This window comes from Procambarus clarkii, chromosome 11, assembly GCF_040958095.1.
Source record: "Procambarus clarkii isolate CNS0578487 chromosome 11, FALCON_Pclarkii_2.0, whole genome shotgun sequence".
In the NCBI taxonomy this organism is placed as follows: Eukaryota; Metazoa; Arthropoda; class Malacostraca; order Decapoda; family Cambaridae; genus Procambarus; species Procambarus clarkii.
The window spans coordinates 21,998,590-22,007,764 of NC_091160.1; the positions used below are offsets into that span (position 1 = coordinate 21,998,590).

The 9,175-nt window shown below is 41.7% G+C and overlaps 1 long non-coding RNA gene across 1 annotated transcript; it reads left to right on the top strand.

Moving 5' to 3' along the window:
• Positions 1–290: 290 nt before the first annotated feature.
• On the top strand, positions 291–5,286 carry LOC138363803 (uncharacterized). The gene is made up of 2 exons (XR_011228129.1): positions 291–423; positions 4,446–5,286. It is a non-coding gene; the product is annotated as an uncharacterized lncRNA (long non-coding RNA).
• Positions 5,287–9,175: the final 3,889 nt, after the last annotated feature.

A 9,175-nucleotide genomic window follows, 5' to 3' on the forward strand; every position in this document is an offset into this window, starting at 1 on the left:
TCATGTCTACCCTCCTCACACTTCCTCTACCTGGTCCAGTCACACTCACTATTTTTTGTTTTACCTCCCTTCACGTATAAGTATGTATACTGGTGTATAATTACCACATGTGTGGTGAACAAGTGTATATACTCGGGTCTGTATTGTCATACAGCATATCACTCACATACTCAGATATAGCCACAACAATCCTCTACGTCCCCTCCCCCCCCCCCCCCAAGTCACAGCTTTTGCATAGATTATGTTGTCATAAGGAATTGGTACAGTGGTTGCTTCCTGCATCCAGATACATTGTGTGGTTGCGTGTCGCGGTGGAGGTTCAGTATGGCGCCAACTGCAGCCCCGGATTCTTTGTGTGGTGTTGCCTGCGTCTTGGATCAAGTTCAAGTTCAAAAATTCAAAAAAATTCAAATGTTTATTCAGGTAAAGTACATACATACATTGATACAATACAAATATTGATGAATTTACAAATATTGGTGATACAAATATTGATGAATTTACAGATAGAGCTAATACATACAATGCCTAAAGCCACTATTACGCAAAGCGTTTCGGGCCGCTCAGTTTCAGGTTTCGTTAAGTATGTCTATTGAAACAAGAACAACTACATTTCAAAGGGATAGAGTAGCTTAGGCTATTTCTTCCCCCCCCCCCTGTCCTGGATCTTTTCTCCTGAGAAGCGGCGCAGTGGAACACTTTGTTATGCGCGTGAAGATGCGCACAATATCGTACATGTTAACTAAACAGATTTCTCAATCGTAACCAATAGCTTGAACGTGGGTTATTATATGTCGTCCGGTATCATACGCTCCTACTGCTGTATTTGGTCAACTGCGTAGTCAACCCTTGAGTCATACCGAATGGTTATTATCCCTGTGGTTGTGACCTTTGAGCTGTGGTTTATGACCTGAGCAGTCATAAACTGGTATTATCCCCCACGGTAGTCAGTGATTATCAAAACAAGGCACCAAGGCGGGGGAATTATGTTGCCCCTCCCCCCACCCCCCTCCCATTTTAGTGACCAAGAGTCATACCTAAAATTCATTGGTAGACATTGACATTGGTAGACCTATTAAACATTGATAGACGCGTTCAATTCAACTCTTGTAACAATGCATTTCGTGTACTCTGATCCAAACTAAATTAGCAGCCTGACCTATACTCAGTATAAGCCAATATTCCTCGATACTACCTAAGTAAAATTTGACTGATATTAAATAATAACTTTAGTAATCATTGAAAAAAATCCCCAATGACTCAGCGAATGAAGAAATAGCTTAGCCTACTCGGCCACGGCGACCCTTGCTTACTGAAACCATGTTATACGGCTTAACTAAACCATGCCGGACGACTCAACCAAACCATGTGTGACAGCTCTGTCTAAACCTGTGTGACAGCTCTGTCTAAACCATGTGTGACAGCTCTGTCTAAACCTGTGTGACAGCTCTGTCTAAACCCTGTGTGACAGCTCTGTCTAAACCATGTGTGACAGCTCTGTCTAAACCCTGTGTGACAGCTCTGTCTAAACCCTGTGTGACAGCTCTGTCTAAACCCTGTGTGACAGCTCTGTCTAAACCCTGTGTGACAGCTCTGTCTATAACCCTTGTGACAGCTCTGTCTAAACCCTGTGTGAAGCTCTGTCTAAACCCTGTGTGACAGCTCTGTCTAAACCCTGTGTGACAGCTCTGTCTAAACCCTGTGTGACAGCTCTGTCTAAACCCTGTGTGACAGCTCTGTCTAAACCCTGTGTGACAGCTCTGTCTAAACCCTGTGTGACAGCTCTGTCTAAACCCTGTGTGACAGCTCTGTCTAAACCCTGTGTGACAGCTCTGTCTAAACCCTGTGTGACAGTTCTGTCTAAACCCTGTGTGACAGCTCTGTCTAAACCCTGTGTGACAGCTCTGTCTAAACCCTGTGTGACAGCTCTGTCTAAACCCTGTGTGACAGCTCTGTCTAAACCCTGTGTGACAGCTCTGTCTAAACCCTGTGTGACAGCTCTGTCTAAACCCTGTGTGACAGCTCTGTCTAAACCATGTGTGACAGCTCTGTCTAAACCCTGTGTGACAGCTCTGTCTAAACCCTGTGTGACAGCTCTGTCTAAACCCTGTGTGACAGCTCTGTCTAAACCCTGTGTGACACTCTGTCTAAACCCTGTGTGACAGCTCTCTCTAAACCCTGTGTGACAGTTCTGTCTAAACCATGTGTGACAGCTCTGTCTAAACCATGTGTGACAGCTGTGTCTAAACCATGTGTGACAGCTCTGTCTAAACCATGTGTGACAGCTGTGTCTAAACCATGTCAGACGGTTCTACCCAAAACGTATGACGGACACACATCAGAAAATAATGGAAATGGTGTCACGGTCCGCCCTGAACCATTATAAAGTCGTTTACAGAAAGAGCGGCAGAGAAAGGCAGCAGAGTGAGGTGAAGGGCGAGAGGTTCACGAGCTGAAAATTGTATTTAATGCCATTTAGATAAAGTATTATGGATGATAACCTCTGGTTGACAATAGGTTGAACAAACTGGCACTTAAATGCCTGCTTTGAATGGCTTTAGCTTAATGTTAAGCTCAGTGAAATAGTCTGGCTTTGCTAAAACAGCTTTTATTGTTATGTTGTGGGTTCGATATCTGCCCTACAAGGGGTAAAGTGCCTGGTGATGTTCAGTCTGCACACAATTGGGAATAAGTTGTATAACCAATTTTATACAGTTTAAACAATTTAAAAATAATTTAAGATTGTACTTGTGATAAGTGTTGTCATTACCACACGAGAAGTGGGCAGCTGTGTTGTGTGGACGTGGCTGTGAGGAACCAGGTGGTGGTGCTGCAGACGAACGCAAGTCGCAGCCTACACAACACGGTTCACTCACGGATTTTAAAACACGAGAACTTACCAAACCTAACTCAACTCAACTTAGCCTAACCCAGTCTAACCTAGCCTAACACAACCTAAACTAATCCAACCTAACCTACCTTAACCCATCCTAATATAGCCAAGCCTAAACAAGTCAAACCTAACCTAGCCTAACCTAACGTAAAATTTACGTAAGTTAACGAAACCTAACCGTCCCTACGATAGCCTAAGCTAATGTATCCAAACCGAACGGTTTTGACCATCAGAAAACGGATGTTGTCGAAACGTCTTGTGGATAGACCTTGATCATATTCCTAGACCTGTCTTAGGGAGGAGAGATATAACTCAGTACCTCCAGTGCCGAGAGGCAGGATAACGAGAGGCTTTCACTACCAAACCAGTCACAGACCAGTCACAGGTTATAAGCATCACCAGAGGGGTAACGCGCATATCGTAAGATAATATTTCCAAGTGCTTCACACTGAAAACAAACGTGAAAATGCAGGCGATGAGTCACAATAACGTGGCTAAAGTAGATTATCACTTTTTCACTTTCAAACGTGAAAAATTTAATTAACAAAAACTTGTCAAAATGTATAAAGTATATCTGGACCGCTCCTAGCTATTATATACTGCTCTTAGTTAAACAAGCCTTCATCATCAATAGAGAAGTTATCAAAATTTCCTTAAAATTTGATGTCTATGATAATGCGTATCTACATAGGAGATGAAACGAAAATAATCCGAGCGCTTTCGTGATTTAACTCATTTTCAAGGAGAACATGAGAGGGATTATAGAAGGGTGTAGGTGTGTATAACACCTACTCCTGAGTAGACTAAGAAACACAAACAAAACATAAGGAAGTGACATGTAAAATGAATAATGGGAACAGGTAAACTGCATTTTAAAATCATACTTAAAGTCACAGGGGTCATGTAAGCCCACACCCAAGTATTACCCATCTACGGTCCGTCTAATTACCAAAAACTACCACATGCTACACACGCTTCAGAAAACTTCCTGGCAATACGTTAGTAATGAATAAATATGATATATTTACTCATTACAATGTTGGTGCTGAACATACAACATGAAAAAACATAATTTTAATCCGAAAAAGTATCTTTTTATAAAGAAATTAGACGAAAATAAAAAGCTGGTGACGCCAAATCAAGTCGACGATCCAAGCTTCGGTTAGGTTAGGTTTGGTTAAGTTAGGTTAGGTTAGGTTAGGTTAGGTTAGGATAGGTTAGGATAGGTTAGGTTAGGTTAGGTCAGCCTAACTTAATATATCATATTTATTCATTACTAACGTATTGCCAGGAAGTTTTCTGAAGCGTGTGTAGTATGTGGTAGTTTTTGGTAATTAGACGGACCCTCTATCTACTGCACTCCTTGAAAACGCGAAATTAAAATCGTTAAATCGCGAAAGCGCTCAGATTTTTTTCATTTTTCTCTGATACTTACGCATAACTGATCACGTGTTTTTTGTGATTATTCTTGTATCTATAATAATAAAGCGAATATTTACAGTCTTTGAACGATATGTAATTCATTTTCCCGTTTTCTTTATTCTGGATGAAGATGTGGCACGTAACAAGTTTGGTGTTTCTTACGGTGTTGACGATGTCGTGGGCTGCTGCCGATGTCGACGAGGACGACGACTTTCTCGGAGATTTCGAACCAAGACGTTCAGGTGATTACCGTACCCAGTCCAATCCCCTACGTGGGTTGGACTGGGTCCGTAAAGGCTACGGATACCACACCAGGAAGTTCCGAAGCCCTCACCGACGCGTCAACAAAATACGCAATGGGCGGGACGTCTAGAGCAACCCTTATGACGAGATTATCTTCCTGTTACCTGCTGTTGAACAACTAAACTTACATCCTAAGGCTGCTGTACTAATTACAGATGAAACACGAGGCTTCCCTATCCCTGGAGCGGAGCGCCTCTGTCGTTATCTTGGACATTATTACAGTGGAGTACAATACCACTGTACCCACCCATATCCCAGGCATGGGTACCACGACCCTGGACGCTGCTGTTATGTGGCAGGTACGTCTCCAAGCCAGAGGTTGTGCCTTCAACCTCTTACATGATGGCCATTTAACCACAGCTTCACGACTCATCTAGCGACCAAAACATGGCAGACTTAACAGAGCACCAGAGATATACTCTGAATATTTACTACGTGACATGGAGTGTACGGCAGGTGTGGTGGGAAGCGCAGATGTCTGCTCAGTAGAAGGATCCACCGCCCAGCTGTGACGAAGTGCTTCACTCCACCCTGAAGCCACTCAAATTTTCTACTCATGTTGATCTTGTTTGCTGGGATTTTTGGGGGCAAAATCTTTTAAAATAACATCTATTCGTTAATAATTTTTGCATTATTGTACATGTAAAAATAAAAGTTATAACCGTCTCCTTATTTATTGTTTTTTGTTCTTTAACAGGTCAAAATGCACTCACGGAAGTAAAAAATCAAATTCACAATAATAAGTATATATAAAATTCATAACAAAAATTATCGCATCAGGGGGACGAATACACCGAGAAGTGCGTCCCGTTTCTCGTTGTATATACAGTGAGAGTTTAGTTTAGTCCTGGACACTGTATGGGACTAAAGTATACTGGCTGCTTGGTCAGTAGGCTGTTGTAGTCGCCTTAATAACCCTCCAGAGGATGATAGGCTTTAAGCCTAACACCAGTGCAAGCTGACAGCAATATATATACACGAGAGGGGCTGTATACCATTTATCGAAGTATATATAGTCTACAGTTTACATTAGTAAACCACATCATAGGTAGCTCGCAAAGACTTCAGTCCTTGTTTACAGAAAACTAGTAAGTAATTATCAAAAATAGTCGCCAAGCAGGGGTGACTATGTAATAAGAGAACTAGTAAAACTAACTTGACCACATACACCTAGTTAACCAAACATGAGCCATTAGGAGATAGGTTGCGTCATATGAATCCAGCTTTTGTTATATGAGGACAATGAGTCACAATAACGTGTCAAGGTTGATGATATTCTTGAGAGATATAAGAATTTTGCACTAAGACTGTAATTTTTTGTTGAATTATCTGCATGTCTCTTGCAAATTGTCTATACAGTATACCTAGGTCATAAAAGTATTTGTGTGTACGACTGATACCATACTACTTGTGAAGGAGGAAATGTATATGTTTATCTCTCGAATGTTTGGTAATATGTTTATTGTTAGTGATGTGTGTATATGTATGTATTAACACCATGTACTGAACGGGGTGAGAATAGCTTGAGCTACCTCATCCCTTTGTGTGTATTTTACCTCAATAAACTTATTTAAATTTCAATTTCAATAACGTGACTGATGATATGATGACCACACCACACACCTGAAGTTAGAGAAACGGCGACATTTAGGTCCGTCCTGGACCGTTATCAAGTTGTGGGTAACTTGATAATGGTCCAGAACGGACCGAAACGTCGTCGTTTCTCCATCTTGTGATGTGTGGTTTGGTCATCGTACGTCATCTGACGTTCTTGGTTCATCTTAGAGTTTCTTAGATAAAGGACCTGCCCGAAACGCTGCGCGTACTAGTGGCTTTACAAGAATGTAATTACTATGCTATGTATCCTCACAATCCCAATGTACCTTCTTGTATATAAATAAATAAATAAAAATAAATAAATAAATCTGGGATGAATCCGGCTTACGGCAATGACTTTTTTCATAATATAATTTTAAGGAAATTGGATTTTGTTTATAAAATCATACAATTACCAAGATTTTACATCTCTAGATACATAAAAAGTTAAGAACCTTAGTAAGAAATTATTTATTGGAAAAACATTGGAAAACGTTCCACCATTGCATCCATTTTTTGTCGTTATTAATATAAAGAATATAAAGTTAGAGACCATTGAAGCTCAAGTTCAAGTTCGTTTATTGAGACCATAAAAAACATCTCAAAAGGATAGAGTAACTTAGGCTATTTCTACCCTCCGTTAAAGACATTTTGCTCTATACCTTGTGATGATTTCGTGGCTCAACGTCCCCGCGGCCCGGTTCTCGATCAGGCCTCCTATTTACTGTTGTTTCATGAGTCTTACAATCAAAGAGAACATCAACCAAAAGTGTAACTCATTATCTAAATTTCCAAATCTGAAATTAATTTTTTTTAATATTTGTTAAAACTTTTAACCTCTCATTTGCAAAGAACATAGGACAAGAAAATATGAATATTTTAATAACTATACTTAGTAGTGACCTAGAGCTAAGGGAATTGCGCAGTCCAAGCGTTACGCATGTTGAACTCTAAGTTTTTGGGGCCCACACACAAGGTTCAGATTATCTCTAGGATGTGTAGAGCGGCGCTACAGTCACTGGCAACCCAGTGACTGATGACTGGCTGAACCCTACTAGCTATAAACGACTGACTGAACCTACTAGACATAAATGACTGGCTAACCTACTAGACATAAACGACTGAACCCTAGACATAAACGACCTGAACCCTACTAGATAAACGACTGACTGAACCCTACTAGACATAAACGACTGGCTGAACCCTACTAGACATAAACGACTGACTGAACCCTACTAGACATAAACGACTGGCTGAACCCTACTAGACATAAATGACTGACTGAACCCTACTAGACATAAACGACTGGCTGAACCCTACTAGACATAAACGACTGGCTGAACCCTACTAGACATAAATGACTGACTGAACCCTACTAGACATAAACGACTGGCTGAACCCTACTAGCTATAAACGACTGACTGAACCCTACTAGACATAAACGACTGGCTGAACCCTACTAGCTATAAACGACTGGCTGAACCCTACTAGACATAAACGACTGACTGAACCCTACTAGACATAAACGACTGGCTGAACCCTACTAGACATAAACGACTGACTGAACCCTACTAGACATAAACGACTGGCTGAACCCTACTAGACATAAACGACTGGCTGAACCCTACTAGACATAAACGACTGGCTGAACCCTACTAGACATAAACGACTGGCTGAACCCTACTAGACATAAACGACTGGCTAAACCTTACTAGACATAAACGACTGGCTGAACCCTACTAGACATAAACGACTGGCTGAACCCTACTAGACAATAACGACTGGCTGAACCCTACTAGACAATAACGACTGGCTGAACCTTACTAGACATAAACGACTTACTGAACCTTACTAGACATAAACGACTGGCTGAACCCTACTAGACATAAACGACTGACTGAACCCTACTAGACATAAACGACTGGCTGAACCCTACTAGACATAAACGACTGGCTGAACCCTACTAGACAATAACGACTGGCTGAACCCTACTAGACAATAACGACTGGCTGAACCTTACTAGACATAAACGACTGACTGAACCTTACTAGACATAAACGACTGGCTGAACCCTACTCTATATGCGGACTGTTTTACTGTCTGTGCATCACGAGGAGTCAATAAGTTCTGTTCTATATAACTGCGCTTAATATAATTCGTAGTGGAGTAGGGTCTATGACCTGTGAGAATTCCATACTCCCTTTACGTCATCGCTACACTATAAAGGTTATAGTATAAACAAACCCAATCTAACCTAACTTTGGCCATTCATAACTCGTTACGGTCACAACTTTGTCACACATAACGGGACAAGGCCACAACTTGGTCAGTATATAACGGCGGGCAAATTCAAATGTAAAATTTAAGTGTGTAATGGCGTAGTTGATCATCGGGTTCATCAGCTTAAGTGGCTTCGCTGCCGGTGCCATTGCTAGATGGCCGCACACGGATTTGTTCCCGAAAAAACTCATGATTCTGAGCACCCATCAGCTCAATTCAACGCGGTTTTGTGAGGAAGAATACATCAGTACTCCAAGACCCAGACAATATCTTGTTTTGAAGGAAACAATTCCGCTTTCTTCTACAATTGACAGAGAAACAACGTTGTTGATTACCTGCTGTCCAGCTGACTGGTATTCTGCGCAACCCAGTACGCAGGCGACCTAAACTCTCGTACCGCACTTTTTTTTTAGGACCGTATCACTGACCGGGTCACTTAGAGTCTTACCCTGAAGGCCGAGGCGATATCCCACGAGCATTGCCACAAGGGAGCACCTTAGAAGGTGTACTGAGCCTGACAGGGAAAGGTAGACCAAACAGCTCATTTAGGTGTTAGGTATCCCTGATTCCACCTGGGGGAATCATTCTACGACCTCCGTTGGAGGGGAATGAATTTCTCCAGGCCTAGGAGTGTCTCAGGCATTAGGTAGGGCAGTGAGTCGGTCCTCACTACGTGGAGAG